Below are 23388 nucleotides of genomic sequence, written 5' to 3'. Positions count from 1 at the left end.
AAGATCCAACAAGTAGTTACAGCCCAGGGGTTGCGAAAAATAGTGGGTTACCTCATCAGTGACTACCCTCAGTGAGGTGTGACGGCCGGAAGGAAGGCCAGGACTGAAAAGAAGGTTAGCTCTCATCCTTTATTCCTTTGGCCCTGGTAATCACTAAGAAATTTTTTGATAGAATTTAACTATTCTAGACATTTCATATAAATTAAATTATACAATATGTGACATTTTGTCTGGTTTGTCAGTGTAATGTTTTTAGGACTCGTTCATGTTGTAGCATACATCAGCATTTCATTTATTTTGTGCTTTTTGCCAAATAATATTCCACTTACAGATAAATCACACAGTTTATCTATTGTTATGTAAATAATGGTAGACATTTTGGTTTTCCACATCTTTTGGCTATATTATGAATACTGTTCCTCTGAAAATTTATGTACATGTTTTTGTGTGAAAATATATTTCTGATCCTCTTGGCTATTTAACTAGGGTTGGAGTTTCTGCATTTCAACCCCTTGAGAGACATGCAGACAGTTTTCCTCAGTGCTGCACAACTTCACATCCCACTAGCAGAGTATGGGGGTCCCACTTCACGTCTGTACCAGTACTTGTTATCTATCATTTTCACTATAGTCATCCCAGTGGGTGAGAATGGTTACTCCACTGTGGTTTTGATTGGTGTTTTTCTAATAGCTAATGATATTAAATATATTTTCATATGCTTACTTGGCTATTCATACATCTTGGAAAACCTGCCTATTTACATATCCTCTGCCTGTATTTTAATTGCATTATTATCTTTGAGTTGTAGGAGTGTTTACATATTCTAGATACAAATCCTTTATCAGATTTGCAAAATATCTCTATTTTATTCATTGATTTTTTTTCAATATCCATATTTTTATGGACAAATAATATTTCATTGCATGGATATACCACATTTTGTTTATTCATCAACTGATGGACATTTGGGTTATTTCTTTTTTTGTGGTTATTGTGAATAATGCTATGAACATTTATTTTTTGTGTAGACACATATTTTCAAAATTTGGGGGTATATTTCTAGGGCAAGTATTGCTAGATCATCTAGTTGCTCCATGTTTAATATTTTGAGGAATGGCTGAACTATTTTCCAATGTGGTAGTGCTATGTTATAACCTATTAGTAAAATGAGGGTTCCCATTTCTGTGGTACCTTTCCTAATTACTTAGTATCTCAATGTGGTATATTTTTGTTTGTTTGGTTTTTAAAAATTTTTTCTGTGGAACTAGGGATTGATTTGGCTTGAAGTAAATCTCCATCTATTTAGGAAGAAAATTTGTTTTGAGATACAGTCCCACTAATTTGCTAAATTGCCTCAGTTGGGATTGAATTTGTGATCTTTCTACCTCAGCCTCCTACAGTGCTAGAATTACAGGCATGTGCTATGAGCCCTGGCTTTCAGTGTTGTTTTAATTTGCATTTCCACATAGTTACAGTTTATTAAATTTAAATTCAAATTCAGGTTCCAAGCCAGAATTTATAACTATTTTAACTATTGCACAGTAACATCTCTCCCTACTCCCCAGAAGTAGGGAAGGATTTTAGGTAAGATTGTTAGCTATTGGATGGAGTTCTAATCATAATCTGTATTCACTTCTGGAAGCTTTTAAAAGACCAAGGTTCTATTTGTTTTTGTCTACGATGTAGTAAATCCAGTGATGTCCTGGTAAATAGTTAAGAAGACATTGGGGCTGTTGGGTTGGAGTGGGGACTCCAACAGTAGTACTGATTAATAGTCTTTGCAGATTTCCATAGTGTGAATAGTCCCAGTCTTTACCAGTTTCAAGTCACTAACTTAAATGTCTGCCAGCCAGCTTGCAAAATGCCTGAGGAACAAAACAATCAGCTCTTGTATGTAATGTGAGCCAGAGCCAGCTCTAGCAAACCAATTGCATAAATTCAGTAAAATACTCTTGAGTTGCAAGTGCTTTTTCACACAAAAAAGCAAAATGATCATCAGTTATTCAAGATATAACTATATGTCAAAAATCTAATATAATTAATGTAAAATTATTATAAATAATAAAGTTTCCATAATGTGACTAGAAACAAAATAATTATACAAAAATCAACTTTTCTGATAAAAATAGCTAGTTAGAAAATATGATGGCAAAGATTTCTCAATCATAGTAACAGCTAAACAATAGTAACAAAACTATAAGATACCTGGAAATAAATTTAATAAGGAATAAGAGTTTTTAAAACAAGAAAAGTCTGAAATTCTTCTGAGACGCATGAAAAAATTGAACAAGATGGTAAAATGTATGCTGAAACCTTACACAGATCTTAATATTAAATAACTGTCACTTCTCCCTGAATTTTTTTATAAATCAAACGCAATCTCAAAACACTAAAAATAGGGGCTGGGGATTTAGCTCAGTGGCAAAAGCGCCTGCCTGGCAAGCGCAAGGTCGTGAGTTCGGTTCCCGGTACCAGAGAAAAACCAAAAAAATCAAAACACTAAAAATATATTTTCAGAAACCCTATGAAATGAATAGAACAGCAAAACAACAAGAAATGGGTATTCAGGAAAGTTTTGAAAAAGAAGACAAGGGAGAGGAGGAGACCTATATCACCACATACTAAACTATGTTACAAAAATATAGTAGTGAAAATAACATAATACCACAGCAGGATTTATTATAGATTAATAGAAAAAAAATAAGTAGTCTAAAAAAGGTTGCACTTCAAATTAGAATGGAAAATTCCACAAATGAATTGTCAATTCCACAAATTGAAATAATTGGCAAGCCATTTGAGAGAGAAGTCTACATGGATCAAAGTTTTAAGTGATAGAAGAAAATATAGCAGTAACTGTTTTTGCAATTTTGAATTGGAAATGTTGTTTTTTATTTTTTGGTACTGGGAATCAAGCTCAAGACCTTACGCTTGCCAGGCAGGTGCTGTACCACTGAGCTATAACCCTGGCCAAAGTTGTTTTTAAAAATAGCATGAAACCCGGATGCCAGGAATGACACCACATAAAAATTTAAAATTCTATGTAATGTAAGAATGACAAATCAAAGATAACAAAAATATAGAAAAAGTATTTTTAGTACCAACACTAAAGACATAATGTAACAAATGAACAAAATTGTTACAAAATAAAGGGGAAAAAACAGCTTAAATGAAAACAAAGAGCCCTTAAATATATGAAATTAGTAAAAGTGACCAAACATATTAAAAATATTCAATCTTACTAATAATTAAAACACATTTGTGAACTAATAATTTGTGAATTGAAATAAGAATGTTAAAATCATTTTCTCTCCTTTCAAATTTGTGAAGAGATCTACGTCCTTCATCATTAGTGAGATTGTGAACAAACAGGCACTTATTTCAAACTGATGAGTAGGTACATTGGTAAAAGCTTTTAGGGTAAAAGTTGTCTACATATTGATAAAATTCTAAGTACGTGTACATTTCAATCCAAAAATTCTAATTCTAAGATGCATGTGCACAGAAAAAAAAGGCCAACATCACTTTTTATGTCAAGAGAAGGAAGTTGCATAATAAGGTTTACAATATAGTTGATTTTTCTAAATGCAAGAGACACAAAGCTAAAGCACAAAAAGCATATAATGACTATGCACCAAACCACTGCTAGCAAGTATTGCTGAAGAATAGGATCATGGGAAATGGTCATTTCTTAAATTCTACGTTCTGCCCTGTTAATTTTTATAACAACAGCATACATTTCTTTTGTAGTTAGAACAATTAATTTTTTTTAAAAAAGGAAAAGATAGTCAAGGATATAGCTCAGTGGCACAGTACCTGCCTGGCAAATGCAAGGTCCTGAATTTGATTTCCGATGCAAAAAAGAAAAAGGAAGATAAGAAAAAAAGAGAAACAGACCACCTCAGAATTCTGGAGCACCAGAGAATTTAACAGCCAGTGTGTCCCTTCTTTTGTCCACAGAAAATATAAGAGGGTGGGTACCTTATTCCCTTAACCAGTGGTGGGGAACCTATAGCATACGTGCTACAGCAGGCTGTTTCTATCAGTGAAAGCCCTGTTATTGCGCTTGTCTTTTAATATATGAGTTGTTTTTTCTAAACTAAAACCTCAGTATTAAGGCTTAATTGTGATGTTGGCACTTTGCAATAAATAAGTGGGTTTTGGGTGATAGTTTGGACTTCTGTTTCTAAAAGTCTCACCATCACTGCCCTAAACTATGGAAGAAAACATAGATGGAGGGTGATTATATAACTCCCTAAATTACGTTGGTGAATGTATTTCCTCTTAGAAACAATGTTATAAAGAGTGTTGAGGTTCCAGTTCTAGCTCAGTTATAAGTAACATGTAGGCTTCTAAGATCTATCTTATAAATGTAATTACCAGATTCAATATTGTCTTGGTTATTTTTCTCTTGTTGCTGAGACAAAATATCCAACTCCCAAAATTAAAGAGGGAAAGGTTTATTTAGCTCACAGTTTGTGCAAATTCCGGTTCATAATTGGCTGGCTCCAAGGCAGAGTGGCACATGGCAGAGGGCAACAGTTTGTAGCAGTGGAAGACAGCAAAAGCAACAGAGCAAAAGAGGAGAAGAGCAAGAGCCAGCCTCTTTCTCTTTCTTGTAGTGTATACAGGCTGCCCGCCCAGGGCAGGTGTGGCTCTCACACCCATAATCCCAGCATTGGACCATGAATCAATCACAAACTCTAGAACCTGCCCCCATGACTGCATGAGGCTTTGTGGGGGGATCTAGACACAAACCATAACAAATACTGATCACAAGCATATATGTGTTCTAATGTCCAGATACCCAGCTTTTAGAGTGCATCATTACAATCAGTAGAGAACTGCCTAACCAAGGCAACATAATGAATATAGGATTTTGAGTGTGAATATGGCATGCTACTGTGTTCAATGTTTCAGATTTTCTATCACTGTATAATATTTTTATGACTGCTTACTTGCTGTTTGTGTAGCTCATGGAGCCAATTATATGTGTATTCTGGTATTATGAGAAAATAAAATTGACAACAATGCTTCAACCATTTGAATGCATAACACTTTTTTGTTTTTAAACAGATTGATTTGAGGGGGGCTATGGAGGAAATGAGCAGTTCATTTGGGATTAGAATATTTTTTTTCTTCAGATATTTATCCTGGAGTGAATATTTATTGGCTAGGTAGAATCCTTTTAAAATAGAAATGTCCACATTCTTGTTTATATGTAACACTACAAATGACAGGAAATACTAATTGAAAACTAATTTCTAAAAAAATACATTCCAAGAGGCATAGTTTATAACTAATAGATGGCTTAAACACTTTGAGGAAATATTTGGGTCAATTTTTATTCACTGAGGTTGTTGAGAATTTATATGATGATTATTCTGGTTCTACTTCTGGGCATAAAGCTACTTTCAGCGGATAAAAAGTACATCAAAAGGTATTAAAATGCTATGCATAGAAGCATGCAGGCTTCAGTCTCAATTTGCATATGTATGTGGGGATGGCGGATGTGCCTGCACATACAGGAACAATCCTTAAAATTATCTGAAATAGTAATAAATAATAATTTTCACATTCCATGTTACTGTAGTAATGCTACATAGATAGATGGTTGCTCTCAGAGGCCCTGCACACATTTTGCTGATGACTAGTTTTATCCTCCAATGCTAGTGTTTGAGGCCCACATCAGCATTCCTACTTTCAGACAGTGAGTTAGTGACAGTCCCTGTGGAGAACAGAGCACTTCTCTGTACATAGAATTTTGAGCACCAGAATGAACACATATGCTCTGTATAGTTAGTATTTTATATGATTCAGTATAAATGTATACATTCATAGCCTCATGAATGCATGTCTGAGATATAGAATTTCAATAGCTACATGTATTTTCCTCACAAGGCAATGAGTTCTCTGGCATATTTAATAAATTCTCGACTATTTCTGGATAGGAAGCACTAAATTTCTGAGGTTTTAACAAATATCATGTTTCTCTTAAAGAGTGTAGAAATTATCCCAGTGTAAGTAAGGTAATATTTTTATGTTTTTGATTTTGACTTTCATTTTTAAATAGCTCGCATGATGCATAATCATAATGGAAGCATAAAATATAGGTAACTAAAAAGAAAAACATCATGTCTGATCTCACCATCTTAAGGTAATAATAAATAAATTTGACCATAATAAATTTAAGGTAGTCTGGTTTAGATTTTTTCTATTCACATGTATATATCATGTAATTTTTCACAAAATAGATTATAATTACTTTTTTTATTTTAAAGAGAAAAAAACCCCAAATTTCAAAATAAGCTGATAGGATGGTAACAGTGGTTAACATTGCATATTGTTATCTTTAAATTAGTTACTCAGAGTACAAGATAGAGGCATTTAATTGTCCAAACAGTATTAGCACAAACCTTTTTTTTCAATGAACTAAGAGAAATTAGTAGTATAACTATCTTAACTATCTTTTGTGTATATATATATTTCTTTTCTTTTCCCTTCATTTTTTTCTCCTTTTCCCTAGCCCCATTTCTTTTTCCTTTTGAACAGTTTCTTCCCATTTTCCAATATCTATTGTACATTTTTGGTCTTATTTACTCTTTCAGATTCCCACACTAGGGGGATAATATGATGTTTACACATGTGCATCTGGTTTATTTCACTTATGAGTATGGTTCTGAGTTCCATCCATTTACCTAAAAAGTCTATAGTGTATGGAAGAGAAAATAGGTAGAAATCTTGAACACATAGGTTTAGGCAGAGACTTCATGAACAGAATCCAAACTGCATGAGAAATACTCTAAAGAGTCAACAACTGGTATCTCATCTTAATAAAAAGCTTTTGCACATCAAAAGAATCACCAACAGAGTGAAAAGACAACCCACAGAGTGGGCAAAATTTTAGCCAATTGTCCCTCAGACAAAGGACTTATATCTAGAAAATGTGAAGAATTGAAAAAAGATCAGATCCTTCAAATTTAAAGACTCAACCCGAAAATGGGCACGTGAGATGAATATACACTCCTCAGATGAAGAAATACAAATGGCAAATGTATGAAAAAAATGTTTGTCATTTGACAGATACAAATTAAAATAACACAGATTCCATCTCACTCTAGAAAGAATGGCTCCCATCAAAAAATCAACCAATAACAAGTGCTGGGGGGTGCTGTGTGGAAAAAGGAACCCTTCTCCACTGTTGGCAATGTAGATTGGTGCAACCACTGTGGAAATCAGTATGGAGAATCCTCAAGAAACTAGGATTAGAGGTCCCACTTGATCCAGCTATTCTTGTGCTGGGTATCTTACTGAGAGAATTAAAAAAACATCATACCACAGAGATATATGTGCACCCATGTTTATAGCAGTATAATTTGTAATAGCTAGATCTTGGAAACAACCCAAATGCCCACCAGCAGAGGAATGGATAAAAAAAGATATGGTCTTTTTATACAACGGAGTACTACTTAGCCATAAGGGAGTATAAACTGGGGACTTCTTGTTTTAAAGAGAAAAAACACTAAAAATAATGATCAAAAATTTCAAACCAGTATAGAAGGATAGTAACAACGGCTAGCACATTTTCTTATTGTTATCTTCAAAGTAGTTGCCCAGATTACAAGTTATAGGCATGAAAAACTGATTGAAAGATGTAAGCATAAATCTTTCTTTTCAATGAACTAATAGAAATTAGTAGTATAGCTATGTTAACTATCATATGTGTGTGTGTGTGTGTATACTTTTCCTTTTCCCTTTCTTCTTTTCTCCTTTCCCCCATCCTAGTTTCTTTTGAACAGTTTCTTCCCATTTTCCAGTATCTATTGTTCATTTTGGATCTTATTTACTCTTTCAGCTTCTTACACTGAGACAATATGATGTTTACACATGTGAGACTGACTTATTTCACTTATGAGTATGTTCTCAAGTTGCATCCATTTACCTATAAAAGTCTCAAGTGTGTCCTTTGTAACTGAATAATACTCCACTGTATAAAAAGACCACTTTTTCTTTATCCATTAATCATTTGATGGGCATTTGGGCTGTTTCCAAGATTTAGCTACTACAAACTGTGCCTTTATAAACATGGATGTGCCTATATTGCTGTGGTACGATGCTTTTAATTCTTTCAGAAAGATACCAAGAAGGGGAATAGCTCAGTTGAATGGAACTCTAGTTGGAGTTTTTGAGGAATCTCCGCACTGATTTCCATAGTGGTTGCACCAGTCTATACTCCTACAAACAGTGGTGAAGTGTTCCTTTACCCCCGAAGTTTTGGGTCTGTTCTTTTCCAGAATCAGGCTGTTTTTATCACTGTGTCTTTATAGTATAATTTCAAATCAGGGATTGTGATGCCCCCTACTTTGCCTTTGTTGCCCAGAATTGCCTTTGCTACTGTAGGTCTCTCTGGTTCCAGGTGACTTTTAGGATTGTGTTCTCTAATTCTGTGAGATATGCTCTTGGAATTTTGATCAGAATTGCATTAAATCTGTATAACGGTTTTGGAAGTGTGGCCATTTTCAATATACTGGTTCTTCCTACCCAAGGCAAGGGATATCTTTCCATTTTCTCATATCCTCTTCAATCTTCTTTTTGAGAGTACTGTAGTCTTCAATGTAGAAGTCTTTTACATCCTTCATTAGATTGATTCTTAGGTATTTCATTTCTTTGGATGCTATTGTGAAAGGTGTTGTTTCCCTAATTTCTCTCTTAGTGTGTTTATTATTCCTGTACAGGAAAGCTATTGATTTTTGAGTGTTGACTTTGTATCCAGCTACGCTACTGAATTTGCTTATTAAATCTAGCAGTTTTTTAATGGAGTTTTTGGGGTCTTCTATGTAGAGTCACATGTCATCTGAAAATAATGATAATTTAATTGCTTCTTTTCCTATCATTATTCCTTTTATTCCTTTCTCTTGTCTAATTGTTCTGGCTAAGGTTTCCAGACTATGTTGAATAAGAGTGGAGATAGTGGACATCCTTGTCTTGTTTCTGATTTTAGAGTGAAAGCTTTCAGTTTTTGTTCATTTAGTATGATGTTGAATGTTTGTTTGTCATAGATGGCTTTTATTGGATTGAGATAAAGACCCTCTATTCCAATTTTCTGTAGGGTTTTTTAATCATGAATGGGTGCTGGACTTTGTCAAGTGTTTTCCCGCATCTATTGAGATGATCATATGATTTTTGTCCTTGGCTCTGTTAATATGGTGTATTACACTTACTGATTTACATATATTGAGCCATCCCTGCATCCCTGGGATGAATCCCACTTGATCATGATGCATAAGCTTCTTGATGATTTGCTGCATTCTGTTTGCCAGTATCTTTTTTGTTTGTTAGTTTGTTTTCCTCAGTATCGGGAATTGAACTCACGACCTTGCGCTTGCCAGGCAGGCGCTGTGCTGCTGAGCTAAATCCCCAGCGCCTTGTTTGCCAGTATCTTATTGAGGATTTTTGCATCTGTGTTCATTAGTAAGGCTGGCCTGTAGTTCTCTTTCTTAGTTGGTTCCTTCTCTCCTTTTGGTATCAGGGTAATACGTACTTCCAGGAATGAATTTGAGAGTATTGCTTCCCTTTCAGTTTCATTAAAGAGTTTGAGAAGTAATAGTGTTAGGTCTTCTCTAAATTTCTTATAGCGTTCAGCAGTGAATCTGTCAGGGCCTCATCTTTTCTTTGTGTTAGGTTTTTAATTACATCTTCAATTTCATTGATTAATACTGGTTTATTTAGAATTTTTATGTCTTCTTGATTCAGCTTTAGTAATTCTTATGTATCTAGGAATCTGTCCATTTCTTCTTGATTTTCCATCTTATTAAAATACAAGTTTTCAAAGAAGGTATATATGACCTTCTGGATTTCTGCAGTGTCCATTGTGATTTCACTCTTTTTATTCATAATTTCATGGGTTTGAGGATTTTCTTTCCTTTTTTTGATAAGTTTGGATAAAGGTTTGTCATTTGTATTTAATCTTTCAAAGAATCAACTCTTTGATTCATTGATTCCTTGTATTGTTTTCTTAGTCTCCAATGCTTTAATTTCTTCTCTGATCTTTATAATTTACCCCCTCATATGAGCTTTTGGGTTAGCCTGCTCTTTTTCTAGAATTTTGAGGTTCACCATTAGATTATTTATTTGCACTTGCTCTGTTTTCCTGATATGGGTATTCACTGCTGTAAATTTCCCTCTTAGGACTGCTTTCATTGTGTCCCATAAGTTCTGGTATGTTGTATTGTTGTTATCAATTAATTGTAGAAACTGTCTGATTTGTTCTTTAATTTTCATCTGTGACACACTGGTTGCTCAGGAGGGTGCTATTTAATTTCCATGTGTTTATGAAGTTCTTCTAGTTTCTTTTGCCTTTTCATTTAGATTTCTTAAAACCTCCAAACTATGCTTTTGGAAGTTAATATACCATGGATATACTTCTATTTCTAGCATACTATTTAGTAGCTGAAAGCCCAGGGAATCTAGTTAGAGAGGCCAGAAAATCCTTGCCCCAATGACCTCATATTAAGTTAAATCTTAATCAGTCCACCAGGGCTCCTGAGGGTAAACTGTACCACTGTGGCATCAAAGAGTAGCCAAGGGGCAGCTATTTAAGGTGGTGAGGTATCTATATGAGTATGTGTGTGTGTGTGTGTGTGTGTGTGTGTGTGTGTTACTTCACATTGCACAACTGAACTGAGAACAGAAAGAAGGATTTTAGGATTTAGGACCCAAGGATCAGGGCTTCATACTGCCACTGAGAATTCAAAATTCAATCCAGTCATCCACATCAACTTAAACCACATTCTTTAAGGTGAAAAGATAGAATATTTTATATTTAATAGCTTGTTTACTTTTATAAATTTAAAATATTTTAGTATATGGTAGATATATGGTTCTCCATTTATACTCTAAGTGGATCCCAAAAATGTTAGGAGTATGCATTAGTATACACCTTAGCTGCCTTCTATGGTTCCATATTTTGTTGAGTATAATAACTTATCTTGCTCTATGAAGGAGTAATACATGAGAGTGGTCATGTTTCGAGTGGTTAAGATTCATGTGATATGCACTGAAACTGTCCCATATATTACATTCCACTGAGTAATAGGATGAGAAAGAAAAAGACATAGGCCAGACCTGTATGGAATTCACAATCTTCTCAGGACCTTAGATATGTGAAAATAATCAGCCCTCAGTAATGAGTGCCTCAGTTGAGTATGAATACAGTACAGAGGACACAGAGACCAAAGAGTAAAAAATCCATGCTCCAGGATTCCAGGATCAGTTAATTTACCTGGTCAGCCATAATTTCATAAAAATCTTCAAAAAACTACAAATCAACCCATTAAATATGAATTATTATAAACTTTCTCTAAATAGTGTAACATTTGGAAGTTTAAAAAAAAGTTAACAAGTTGACCATTTGACAAAGTGATTACTCAGGAGTTCACTTTTAGCAATGATTTTTTTGCCTAACTGGCCTATATCATGAGGGCCTGGTCTCAACGAACATTCACAGAAACTGTCTAACATAGGATTTACAAATGTCTAAAGCCTGAATAGGGAGGAACGCGGTAAACTGATGAAGAAAGAGATATCAGTTTGGAGGCAGGGAGTGGAATATTCAGAGAACAGTAAGTAGCTAAGAGCATTGGAGTAAAACAGTGTTAGATAAGAAAGCGAAAGGAGATAAAACTGCAGAGAAAGCCAGGGCTACAACCCAGAGGGCCTGGTTGTCCTGGGCACAATGGAGTTTTAGTCTACAGGAAGTAGAATCTGTTGAAGAATTCAGAGCCAGAGATGCAGAACTCCAGATTTGCATTTAGACAGATCATTCTGGCAAAGGCATGGAGGATGAATGAAAGGGGAATAGTTGGAGGGAGGGAGCTCACTACTGAGAAGACAGAATACACTGGGGTCAGGATGAAGAGCAAGTTCTGGATGCAGAGTGCTGGGATTTAAAATAGCTTCTGACAATTAGCAACTGTGTATCAATGGTCACATTCCTTAGCCTCTCTGCTGGCCTGATTTCCTCATCTGTAAAATGCAAATAATGATAGCTACGAATATGAAAAAGAAACAATACATATAAGGTGTACAAGGAAGACTATATAGGAAGCTCTCAATACATGCTAACTATTAATATTAAAATAGAATAATTAATATATTTCAGAAGCTCCAAAGAAAGATATAATGATCTAAAGTATAACATATTTGGTGGAAATTGTGAGGAGGACATGCAAATGAGAAAGATAAAAGGTGAATTTGACAGCATATTAGGTGATTAGCTTCAGGAGCAAAAGGAGATATTTAGCTTGAATGATTGAGTGGATGGTGTCAGTTCCAAAAATGTTTGGACTACAGAAGCAAGAACAGTCTAACTTGTGGAAGATAATGGATTCTGTTTTGGACACAGTGAGTTGGATACTTGTGAGTCATAAAGGTGGAGATATTCAGCAGGCTAATCAATATGCAAGGCTAAAGCTAAGGAAAGAGGGGTGAAGGCCACACGAGCCAAATGTCAGGGTTTAGACCATCCAGAAATAGCTGCACTGACGTACAAAAGTTTTCTCATCTATTTGGCCTTTGATGAGTGACTTCAATTAGTACCCACAGAGAAAGACACCTTCATGGTTATATCAGGTGCAATCTCTACCATAAAAGCTTTGCTAATAACTCAACTGAGTAGGGTCTCTTTACTTCCAGATTATCTGTGATGGACTCAATACATGTGTCCCTTTGCCATTCATATGTTGAAGGCCTAACCCCAGATGGGGCCTTTGGTAGTTTAATTAGAGTTAGATGAGGTCTTGAAGGTAGGCTCTGGTGTGGTGGGATTAATGTCTGTATAAGAAGTGACAGGATTCTTTTTCCAGGTATATATGTTAAGGAAAGGCCATGTGAGCACACAGTGACAAGTGGCCATCAACAATCTAGGAAGAGATCCTTTGCCAGAAACTGCCCTTGTAGGATCTCGATCTAGGACTTGTAGCCTTCAGAATGATGACAAAATCAATTGCTATTTTTCAAATCACCTGGTCTATAATATTTTATTATGACAATCTGAATTGATTAATACACAAATGTATAGAGGAGTCTTTGTATTTCCTCTTTAGGTTGGTCCTTCTTTCACTTTATTAGTATATGTTGTTACTACTTCTCCCAGATATAGACATATTGTGGGCAGGTCCTTTGTCATACTTATGTTAGCATTTTCTATGGTGCCCTGCATAAGGTTTCACCCATGTAGATGCTCAATAATTATCTGATGCCCTGAGGCCAGGTAGGAAAGATTCAAGATCCTGCCAGAAATTAGTGAGGAAGGGCATGGATAATGAGTTTAGAGCAGGAGAATGCACAAATTCTAGGGCAAATTTGTGGCTGGGGTTAAGGTAAAAACAAACAAAATATTTTCAATATGGAACTGAAATTAACAAAAAGGAAAGAGATTATCAAAGATCAGTGGGAAGATGAAATAATAAGCATGTCTCCATGTGTATCACACTTTTCCTTGAGCATTTGTACTGTACAAGTCATTATGGACAATTATGTTGTGGCGTGGCGCTTTCAAATTGATTCTGAAAAGAACCCTTATTTTTCAGTTAGGATTTGTCTAGCAAATGAGTATGAAGGATAAAATTCAGTGATAGTTCCTTTCCTTAATAATTCGAGGCAATTCTAGTGAAAAACACACACAAACACAAGTACAACCAGCACTAACCAATTAATGTAAAACACAACAAATCAATAAGCTGCAACAAAACGCATACACACTCAACAGCAAAAAACCATGAACAAACACAACCAATCAACCACACAACAACAACAAAGCATAAAGAAATTCAGCAATGGCAGTTACCTCACAAAGAAATGAAATGGAACAAAACAAAACAAAAAGAATTTTGTTGATTGTACTTCAACTGTTCATGAACTTCAGTGACAATCAAAGTTGACTGAATGCTCTGAAGTGGAGTCTCAGATGTGAGCTGTGATTGGTGTATTTTTTGTGGGATGCCGAGTCTGTTCTGGGCGTCATGGTAGGAAACACAGACGAGACTTTCCAGGAGCATCTCAGACATCCCGCTGTGAGGATGGGACAAATGGTGAAGACTTACTCCTTTTTCCCTCTAGAGCAGTGGTGACAAACGTTTCAGAGCTTTCAATGATACAAACAACCCACCGAGGCACCTGTGCCATAGGTTTTCCACTGCTCTAGAGAATCTTCTATTATCGTCTTGCTGGTCTTCTGAGTGCTGCTAGAAGCAAGGATGTTGTATGGTCATCATCTTGGATGCCCAACACAGCAGAGGACGAAAGTGAAACACATTTGACTCTACCAAACCATCCACCTAAGAGCAAACAGAGTCACTAATGGACAGCACTGATAGCCCTTAGACTGCTGCTTTCCAGTATGAGAGCCACTGGCCACATACCTGATATACATTTGAAACATGTGCTGTGAGTATAAAATATTCACTAGGTTTCAAAGACAGCTTAAAAAGGTAAAATTACAGCCAGACAAGGTGGCACATGCCTGTAATCCCAGCACTCAGGAGGCCAAGGCAGGAGGATTGTTCTTTAGGTCAGATTAGAATACATATTGTGATTATATTTCAAAAAAAAATTATAAAATAACTCACTAATACTTAATTATATGTTGAGGTAATATTTTGAATATATTAAGCAAAATCAACGTTATTAAGAAAAATTTACCTGTTCCTTTTTACTTTTAAGCTTTGGCAACGTGAAGCTTTAAAATGACATAGGTAGCTTATATTATATTTCTGTTGAACACAGTATTTGACTATACACCTTCAAAGGGTAGACAGATAAACTTCCTGGTCTTGGCAGGATGTGGAGTTTAATGGAATTTTTCTTTGCTCTTGTGAATCATGCCCAGCTGTGTACAAATACAGCTTTATTGTTTGTATAATAGCCCTCGGCACACTCAGAGTCTTTCATTAGAAAACTTCAAACATTAATTCCCACTGAATAACTGAGGAAGACCGGTATTCTTAGTTCTATTTTACAGATGAGAAAGCCAAGGTATAAAGACATTTAAACTATTTTCCTGGGGCTACCAGGGTAAGATGCAAAGCCAGAATGGAAATTGTGAGTCACTGTAATTAATCACACATCTAGCCAGCCAGCAAAATATATATATATATATATATGTTCCCCTCTCCATCAAGTGAATTCCATCAAAGTAGAGGAGGGAAAAAAACAATGAAGATATACGATGTACAGGTACACATTTCCTATGTTGAATGTTATTACTATGCATATTTAAAATATACCAATAAAAAACAGGTAGGGACCATCCAAGTCCCAACTAACAAATTATTGATTGTGTAGAGAATATTACAAAATAATAAACGTCATTGCCATCAGATTTAATGCCTTTGGCATTAACTCCTAGGTAGAGTAAAAAAATGAGAAAGAGGTGACCTTTTTAATTGTACATCATTTTTTAAAAATACTCTCTGTGAAAAGAATCATTACCTCTTAGTTTGGAAGCAGACAGACGAGTCTCACCACCCCCCACTTCCTGCCCCAGGCTTGGTACTATTTTTTCTTGCAGTGAGTAAGAAAAGAGAGAGAGAATAAAATCTGTGATTGAGGTGGATTGTCAGAGGTACTCTGAACTACGGAGCCACTTACGTGCATGTGTTTAAGAGCAGAAGCAAAGAGTTACAGAAGCCATTCATTTATTTAACAGCATAGATACCTTGCGTTATGTATTTTAAAATGTTTTTTGTGAATCCATGAATGAAAAATTTCTATATTCCCCTAATTCTGTTTCTTTTAAAAATAATTTGAATACTGTAGTATTTTTCATGTTCGTTTTTGCCAGTGTACAATCGTATATATGGGGTTTCACATGATGCCTTCTTGACTTTCATTACCAGCGCAGGGAAGCCTGATGAGTTCTCAGTATGTCATCTTGTCCTTGTGACAGGAAATATGACTGGAGGCCTGCAAGGTTCTTAATTATCCTTAAATAATGATAGCCTACTTGTGGGCACATGTCCTAGCGAAGCATCATAGTCTGGTGAATTCCTTCATTTCCTTTACCTTTTGCTTGAACCAGAAAAGTGGCTTAGAGAAATTCTTGCATTCTTCCCTGCCACCGCTACACAGCTCTGTGAGGTGGAGGCATGGTATAGAAGTCAGTACAAGGACAGTATCAGGGTCTTTGGTATCTTTGATACCCCAGGCTCAGAGTGGAAAAGGGACAGTTGTGGGGCAGCAGGAATGACTGAATCACCCTGCTAAGAGAATGTGGTAGGTTACAGCTTAGAAATCTCCTGCGCTGGGTGCCTTTTGTTCCTCCAAAACATAAATTCCACCTTTGGGGTGTAATTGGGGAAAGAGGAAGAGTGAGGTGGGAGGGTTGATTTGTGCATGTTGAGTCCTTTTAAAACTTTCTCCAAAAGGCTCTCTGCAAATCTTGTTGGTTGCTACTTCCTGCCAGGCGGTTTGTTTGGTGTTTTCATTTTGTGACTGTTGAAAAGTCATCTTGACATCCTAGTCCTGGAGCTGCGTGGTATTGATTTTAACACATCTCCATTGCCAGAGAAATCAGAATCACTTTAAAAACCAGTGTCGGTCAACTTTGAAGTGTAGTGGATGGTTTTGTAGGTCTTTATAGTCATCTCTGAACTTGAGAACTTTTACACAGTTAAATCTACTTGTCTTGAATTTATGCCAATGACGAAGCATGGAGAACTGATTTTCAGTGCATGGAGAGAAGAGGCAGTCATTCCATAGACTGAGAGTCTCAGTCATTTCAGAGTCCTCGAACCTAAGAAAGGTCTATAAAAACAGACCATCTTCATTCTTTCAGCAAATCTGCTAAATCTAGCGTGCTAAACCTCCAGGGAATATTGTCAGAGTGACAACTAGATAGTGAGGATAATCATTTCTAATTTAGATCTTTATTTACTAATAACGTATGTGAAGTAGAAAGTTTTAAGGGATGATAAATTGAAGAAGTGAGAATATAATCATACTTGAGCAGAACTGATGCAACGAGGCATAGCACAACAGGTGAGGTGGAGAGCACGGAGGAGGGATAATACACCAATGCAATCTGAGGGCATGATGAACTTAGAAAACAAATACTGCCACCTTCTTCCAGGCCCTCGAGGGACAATTCTTGGAATGTGGCCCACAGTTCTCCCCCCCTAGCAGCAGCAAGACATCGCGGGGCAAGAGCGCAGCGCTTTCTGCCCGGGCTCTAATTCATGCCTGCAGAATAGCGAGCTGCTTTCAGTACCTCAAACACAGTGCAGGCCCTCTAAGCTGCCCCTTACTCAGGGACGGCTAACACTCCCAGCCCTTGTTTCTGCTTCTCGGCATCGTAGGGGCAGGGAATGTGGAAGGAGCCACACACTTCCACGCTGGGAAAGGCAGGGCCCCTGGCGGCCCAGCAAGTCATCAGATGTCTTGGGCAAAGGGAACAGACAGACAAGCTATCAGACAGCTCATATCTCTTGGCAAACATTCTGGAATTTGGGAACTGTGGTCCTAAAAATTGGTTTCTACTTCCACCCCCAGTCAAAAACAAGAAACATAAAACTCACCTCCTTTTGGCATAGTAGGTTGCTGTGAAGTCTGTACTGCTTGTGTCTTTCTAACACCCTTCGAAAGATAGGGTTAATAAACTCCCAGCCGACACCGGGCGTTATCAAACTTGACCTGTTTGGATAGAGTGATGATAGCAAAGATGACCGAGTGAGAATTATACAAGGCAGACGGATGATATGGTGAGTCACTGCTAATCTTTGCACTGTAGGAAAAAGAAGTAACGTGAAAAACATCATTCTCAGAGTACATTCATTACAGGAGGGACCAAAGCTTTCTTAAGCTCACAGTGTAGTTACACATTTTAAGAAAGCCACAGAGCTTGTTTTAGGAAAAGACCAGTATTAAAAGAAGCCATAATACTATTTTATAGTAAAAATAATAGCAACTACTTTTTGAGTAATAGGTTCCAGAGATTTAAAAAAATTTCTTGTAACCTGCTCTTTTAAAAGTTAAAAATAAAAATAATTATTAAAGTAAATGAATAATTTAAATTTATTTTAACATACATAAGAGCATAAAAATCATGTATAGGGTACCATTTTATATATATAAATATATATAAATATGTATATATATGTTATATATATGTATAAATTTGTTCTAGAAACATGCTTGTAATCCAAAGCACTTGTATATCAGAGTGAATTTCCCCATAACAAATAATGGAAACTCAAATGATTTGTTTGACAACGCAAAACTATTCCTATAAAAATGATTATAATATTGTAACATAATACAAAGTAATAAAGAAAATATAAAATATAAAGAAAAATAAATAAAGTGCACTTTCCTCTGAAAACCTTTGTGGCTGGTGAGAGGGAGACAGAAGAGAGGAAGGTTATCATGTAGGATGATTCTCAGAATCACTGCTGTCTATTAGCTTGATGGACTATATTTTTTGTGCAGAGCTCTAACAAGGAACCTATTCAACGACACTTGTTCTTGTCTCCTTTTGAGGATTTTGCAGAAACGTGACATGGCATTATTGTTAAACAGATTCATTGTTCCCACTGCTACAGCCTCATTTGGGTGGTGCTTTTCTACAAAATTTTGCACTCTTCCCCACATTTTACACATCTCCCTAATCTCATTTGAAGTGAGGGATTGCTCTGCCTTTTTTTCCTCCTCTGCAGACGACACCTCCTCCATTAGCACTTGCTGTTGGAAGATGATCAACCCCAATCCTGTAGAGGGAGGGAGAGAAAGAGTGGGGGGAAGGTCGGGGGGAAGGGAGAGGCAGAGAGAGAGACAGAGAGAGAGAGAGAGAAAGACAGAGAGAGAGAGAGAGAGAGGAAGAAAGATAGAACCATTGGCTCAGTTGAGATCACGTGACATTTGGTGTCACATACTGTTTGTATTCCAAGACGTTACTCCTTTACCAAGTTAAAATTTACTAAAAATGTTTGTTCATCTTGCAGAAATTTGTAGAACAAGTTGTTCACAATCCAAGGTTTTACTGAGTGTATATATATATAAAATCTGTATTTTTTATATGTTTAAATCAAATTAAATATATTTACTTAAATGGTTACCATTTCTTTATGGTAAGAACGTTTGGAATTCTTTCTTTTAGCCTTCTGAACTGTGCAGTACATTATTTTTATCTGTAGTCACCCTGCTGGGCACTGACAGAACTTCTTACCTCTATGACTTAGCACTCGTTGTTCAGCCCCTTTTCATCACCAGGGATTTTACATACTTTTTTTTTTTGAGACAGGATCTTGCTTTGTAGTTCAGGTTGGCACCAAACTCTCTAGGTAGTCCAAGCTGGCCTCCAATTCGTGGAGATCCTTCTGCCTCAGCCGCCCGAGTACGGGGACTACAGGTGTGCGCGACTCTGCCCAGCTTGGATTTTACATACATTTGTTAATTTCAGCCTAATGGCAACCTTTTCAGGTAAGCTCCATTGTATCCAGTTAATATGCAATTGTTGACTTTGAGGTTCCGGGTAGTTTGAAAGTTGTGCCTGATTCCCAACCCAGTGCTCTTAGATTCACTTCAATAAACTGCCTCCCTGGGGTTGGAGATAGATTTTTTTTTTTCTAAAGAATAACTATTTTTCTTGATCTTGAGTTGAGTTTTATCTTAAAGAGGTAACTACAGCTGCTCTTTGCAGTCAAGCTTCAACATCTAATTCTGAGAAAAACAGTGAGTATTTCCATGCCCACTGAATGAATCAAATCTAGACCCATAAAATCTGGCTGCTGTGAGAGTTATCTTTTTCTCAGCCAAGAATGCCTGGATGCAGAGATAGTCAGAGTGTTGGCGCTCTCTTGATCTGACACACAACTTGACAAGTGTCATTAAGAGGACTTAAAACTTAGGGCTCAGGAACAGCCAATACGCAAGTTCGTACAGCTAAAACTATTTGGGTATTAGTTCTCATGTTCCTTTATTTACCTGTTTATTTGTTCACTTAGTAAATACCTATTGTAATGTTCTCGTCTAAATACAAAATGTTGAGTCAAAAGTTCAATTAGTAAAAAATGAATAGTGAAGAGCAAGTTTCTCACTTCAGTGTGCCAGGGTTTTCCGCTTACAAGCAACCACTGTTAACAGTTTTTGGAGGATTGTTCTAGAAATTTTCTAGGTATGAATATGCCTTTTCCTTGGTTTTCATGACTTTTTGTATTCCTGCAATAACTTTGGCACTGATTTATATAAAGAGATGACCAAGAATTGGATATTGTCCCTGAGGAGGAAATAGATGCAGAAACCATTTCCCACAATATAACTGGTAACAACTTTCATGGAGTTACTTATAGGAGTGAGTGGTGCTTTGAACGGATCAGGGTTGAAATATCAGTGTGTCTGATTAACTGTCAAAAGTAAATTGTGGTTATAAAAGTTAAGTATCACTGTTTGCAAATTATTTGTAAAAATACGTAAAGCTTATTCCTGTAACAATCACCATCACTTGCATCCTAATTTGCTTTTGTGAGAGAGGACGGTGTGGAGATCAAGCTGGTCCACTGAGAATTGTGTGTGACCCTGGCCATGCTAGGGTAGGTTCTTTTGTAATCATGATACAGTACACATCGTGGGATACTGAAAATTTCAGATAGCTGAGCATGGTAGTACATGCCTGTAATGCCAGCTATTGAGGAGGCTGAGGCAGGAGGATCACAAGTCCAAGGCCAGCTCAGGCAACTTAGCAAGACTTCATCTCAAAGTAAAACAAAAAAAAAAAAGATTGAAGCTATAGCTCAGTGGCAGAACACTTGTCTAGCATGCATGACACCTGGGTTCAATCCCTAGTAGAGAGAGAGAAAAAGGGAGAGGGAGAGAGAGAGCAGCAAAAATAGTAGAGGCCTAGATATAGGTCTTCTAGTTGCCTGGTTGTAAACTAGCCGTACTTATAATAGAAGGGAAACCAGGAAGTGGCAAAGTGGCATCTGGATTGAATATGGTTTGTACAGTAGTATGTGCGTGGTCAGGAGATAACGCTTCGCGGATTTAAGAGACAGCTGAATCTGATGCATGTGGGCGCAAGCTACTGGTAGACTGCTTGGAACGAATCCTTTTAAAGCAGCTGGGGTTTATGGGAGCTTCTTAGCAGCCTGCAGGCTTTGGAAAGGGGTATTCTGTGGTGCTTTGGTTCATAAAGAGTTCATGTTTTCTCCGGTTCACCTGGATTCTCACCCCATATTGAGTTCTAGTTCCAGTATGCTTGTAAACCAAATCCTGACTTGGAGGTAATCTCTCTTCCATGTCTGACTTGGAGTTAAATAAAGAAAATTAAAAAATGGCACAAATAAGTTTCTTTTCTTTCTTTCTTTCTTTTTTTTTTTACAAATAAGTTTCATATGATTTTCACTCCAAACTATGAGCCGGCTCTGGCTCCTTCAATCAGCCAGGGACAAAGAAAGTTTTGCAAACTTCAGTGACCCCTGCAGAAAGCCTGGTCCACATCCTGCCTTCAGGAGAAAACCCATAATGGGTTAGATGTGCCCTGATTCCATTTCTATAACAGCTTGCCTTACAGCCATCATGGAAGGGAATGTGGTTCAAATACATTCTCTGCCTGATCTTCCACATGTGCCTCTCCAGGGGGCAAGGTTTGCTGGTTATTATGACACATGAGGCAAAAATGCATATTGGAATGAAGCACAGCTGAATTGCTGAGGGCAAGAGTGTAAAACATACCCTTTCCCAAGGAGTTCCTTCCACAGGAGCTCAAATGACAGCCCAGCTTGACAGCAGGCGCTCTATGCTGACTTGTTTCCCTGTCATGTCAGAAAGTACAGATCTAATTCTTCTCTCTCATTAAAGAAACCTGTAACCGCAGAAATGTGTACAGTTAATCTAATTGAAAAAATATTGAAATATGTTAGTACCTTTTGAAAAATCAACTGTAAATGCTGATATAGGGGATAAGACTTGAGTTCCTCCCTCTTGTCTTCCTTCCTTCTTTTCTTCTCTCCTTCCTTCTTGCTTTCTTTCTCTATTCTTAAAAATAACATGAAGCAGAATTAGATCTGACTGGAATCCTGCCTTTTCACCCAACTTTTTTCCTCACCTAAGTTAAAGCATGTAAAAAGTGCATTTTCAAAATACCTTATGGGATTCTATTAATTTGTTTCTTCCTCTTGCTTTGAAAATGACCCCCAAAGAGATAAAATTACTTGCATCCATTTCTGCAGAAAAGCAGCCAAGGTTTTATTAAAAACACTGCCTTCATACTCTTGGATATTTTCTCTGTCTCCCTAATATGGGAGGATATCAAATGTAAAATAAATATGAACATACAACACTGCCCCTTTTATCTTTGCTTAATTTCCAAATCTTCCAACCCACCATCTTATTTTTTATTTATTTATTTTCCTGGTATGGGGAATCAAACTCAAGACCTCGCGCTTGTCAGGCAGGTGTTGTGCTGCTGAGCTAAATCCCCAGCCCCCTTATTTTTCTTAATTATACTTTAAAGCTGAGCCAGTGGGAGGTGCATTTGAATTCTGAGTGCAGGGAGGACTTCAGTGAGGGGCTGTCTGTATTGTATTATTCATTAGATTCTTATGAGCTCCTTCTCACCTTGTATTGGTACTGGCAATACATTTTCACACTTGGCAAACATGTGCAAATTACTTGGCTTCCTATAAAACTCAAAATTCTGCAAATTCTTGATATGACTAGATTCTTTAGTATTTGAGAAAAAATGAAAAGCTGTCATTGATGGTTGGTTGAAAAAAATAAACTTTAAGACAAGTGTAGAATTTCCCCTCAGATGTGCTTAATATATTATATTACTGTTTAGAAAAGAGATACTCTGAAATACTTATGAAAAATAATTTGATGATGAAAAAGAATATAATGAAAAATTCGTGATTATCTAGACTTCATTCTTTTCGTTTTTAAATTCCCAGCCTAAATTTGTCCACTAAAACCTGTCCCTGTCAAAATCACCTCTAAAAGCCACAGTTATGAAGTAGACTTAGTTTGTAGCACAAAAGGAGCAAATTGTGAGAGCAGGATAAATAAAAAAGAGTTCAAAATTTTATATTAAACAAAAGACAAAAGGAATCATGCCAAAAATAGTCTAGAATTATTTGTTATATTTTTCTTTTTTTTCTTTTTTTTGTTTTCATTCTTCCTATAATTTGGGAACATTACTTTTCTCACAACAACAACAGAAAGACAAACTATAGTCCTTATATTTTTAGTGGTTTTGATTTATCCTGGGCTACCTTGGAGATATAGATCTCAGACTTTTAAAAAGAATGTGCTTTAAACTCAGAATAGCTTATCAGAAACTATAATTATGTCTAATAAAATCTCTGCCTGGAAAGAAAAAATACTGGAGCCCTACAGTACGTG

The 23388-nt window shown here is 36.5% G+C and overlaps 1 long non-coding RNA gene across 1 annotated transcript in view; it reads right to left on the bottom strand.

Annotated features, from left to right (window-relative positions):
* The window catches only part of LOC102024176, a 23887-nt gene extending 1896 nt beyond the window's left edge, over positions 1–21991 (bottom strand). The window contains exons 1-2 of the long non-coding RNA XR_262454.1: positions 21912–21991; positions 17571–17685 (exon numbers count right to left, since the gene is read on the bottom strand). This is a non-coding gene — a long non-coding RNA (uncharacterized LOC102024176). The remainder of the gene's footprint in view (positions 1–17570; positions 17686–21911) is intronic.
* Positions 21992–23388: the final 1397 nt, after the last annotated feature.

This window comes from Chinchilla lanigera, unplaced genomic scaffold, assembly GCF_000276665.1.
Source record: "Chinchilla lanigera isolate Chin_1 unplaced genomic scaffold, ChiLan1.0 scaffold00047, whole genome shotgun sequence".
Classification (NCBI taxonomy): domain Eukaryota; kingdom Metazoa; phylum Chordata; class Mammalia; order Rodentia; family Chinchillidae; genus Chinchilla; species Chinchilla lanigera.
The sequence above is the reverse complement of the archived record's forward strand: the minus strand, read 5'-3'. Positions and strand labels throughout refer to the sequence as shown.